The sequence below is a fragment of the Belonocnema kinseyi genome, chromosome 2, assembly GCF_010883055.1.
Source record: "Belonocnema kinseyi isolate 2016_QV_RU_SX_M_011 chromosome 2, B_treatae_v1, whole genome shotgun sequence".
NCBI lineage: Eukaryota > Metazoa > Arthropoda > Insecta > Hymenoptera > Cynipidae > Belonocnema > Belonocnema kinseyi.
In genome coordinates this window covers 59,359,502-59,361,856 of record NC_046658.1, presented here as the reverse complement: position 1 = coordinate 59,361,856, position 2,355 = coordinate 59,359,502, and positions in this window count along the sequence as shown.

The window sequence follows — 2,355 nt, the reverse complement described above, 5'->3', positions numbered from 1 at the left end:
CTCTGCCCTACTTCCTTGCTTTCCCTTACTTCATCCAATTTCTTCATCCACATCACTCCCTGTCCACTACCATCCAAGATCCATCTTACACACTCATCCACATTCAACTGTTCCACTTCCTTTCCTGTACATCTCTCTAATAAATATGCCCATGACTCCATTTCGTATCCACATACTCTGCATAAATTCTCCTCTTCATTCATCCAATATCTGCATGCGCTCACTCCTTCTCCCATTCTGAACCGTAGAACCCTACTCCATTTTTCTTCCTTTTTTATTTTTTGCAGATATTCTGGTTCCCTCAACCCTTTGACCATCATATACCACCTATTGTACCTCGAATCTATAATCTTTGTCCATCTCTCTTCTCCTTGTTTAACCAATAGCTCTAACTCTATGTCCTGCCACTCCATAACCCCTTCTCGAATATTACACACCCTTCTCATTTTTCTCCTTTCTTCCTCCCATTTTGAATTTCCCACATTACCTCTCGCTTCATTGTTCCGAATTTGGCCGAAACATGCTTGTGCAATTTTACTTCCCCCTCCCCTTTTTAGCTTCTCTTCAAACCTCCATGTTCTCTTAATTTGTCTAGTAATCATATTTTCTCTTCCTGACTCTTCTTTTAACATATATCCTGGGCAACTACAGCTAACCCCTATTATCCACCTCAGGAATCGCTCATGCTGGAGCTCATGCTCTCTACTTTCCCATATTCCTTCCATCCCCAGATCTCCACATCATAACACAATACCGCCCACACCAACGCATCAAACAATCACACTCTCATTCTCCACTCGTTCTTGAACCTTCTCTTTCCTATACCCCATACTTGGCCCATTACTTTACTCGCACATTCAATTCTTTTCCTCACCTGCAGCTCGTTTCCCCCTTCTGTCTCAAACCAAAAACCTATGTAACAGAACTCCTCCACAATTTCCACTTTTTGTCCGTTCATCTTCCAAACGTAATTTATTTTGCTCTTTTTATTTCTGAAACAGATCACCTTTGTTTTATCTACGTTCACCGTCAGCTCTTTTGTTCCCACATACTCTTCGAAGACTCTCATCATTAGGTATAGTTTGCTATTACCCAAAACCGTTCCTCCTTCCCCTTTCTCCTTTAGCTTCTCCTCTAAGTCTGCCAATAGGATACTAAATAGTAACGGACTCAAAGGGCACCCTTGCCTTAGACCTCGGCTTGTCCAGAAAATCTGCCCTTTTTTCTTTCCTATTTTCACCCTAATCCTGGGTTCAGTACAAATTTCCTTTATCCTCTCCACTAACTTTTCCTCTACACCCCTCTCTCTCATTGCCTGCCATAGTACTTTTCTATTCACTGAGTCAAATGCTGCTTTGAAATCTACGAACAAAGCGACTAGTCTCCCTTTCTTTCTCCCCAAATTTCTGTTAACTAAATAGTTAAGAACGTAGATGTTGTCTATAGTTCCCATTCCTTTTCTAAATCCCGTCTGATTATGTGGGATACTTTCTTTTTGTTTTACCTGACTCTCCAACCTATTTCTTCAGATTTCTGCATACATTTTATAGCCGACTGACATGAGAGTGATCCCTCTGTATTCCTCTACCTTCTTTCCTTCCCCTTTCTTGACAAGCGGTACCACCAGTTCCGTCGTCCACTCTTCCGGCCAACTTTCCCCTTTCCATACCTTGTTGCAGATCTTCCACATCCCATCCCTAATCCCTTCTCCTCCAAACTTCATCGCTTCGTTCTCCATCCCATCTTCTCCAGTCGCCTTGTTTCTTTTTAACCTATTTATTGCCTCATCCACTCCATTTCTCCTTGGACTATCCTACACTTTTCCCCTTTGATCTTATTTTGCCCTCCCCTTAATAGACCCTTAAAATAATCTGTCCATTCCTCCATTTCTATTTCTTCGTTAACGCCCTTCCTTTCCCCTCTATCCCTATTTATCACATCCCACACCCTACCTTCTTTGATCGCTTTTTCTACCTCCCCTTCCTCATCTCCTTTCATATTGCCATTGCATATAAACCATTCTGTTTCTCCTATCATGTCTAGTAACTTCCTCCCCTCCCTGTCCGTCTCTCCATGTTTGGAGTTCCTTATAATGGCCTCCTTTTCTTCATCCCATAACCCTCCCCCTTGTTCGCCGGTACATGCATTTAAGTCCCCTCCTATTAAAACCAATTCTTCCTTCTTTTCCTCCATCCACCTTCTTATTACTCTCCAGCCTTCCTCTTCCCCTCTTCTTCTGTATACACACACCACTGCTACGAGGGTAGTTCAATAAGTCCTTAGAATGAAGTATAAAAACAATTTTTTTTTATTTTTCAACATAATCTCCTTGGAGCTCTATACACTTGGTCAATC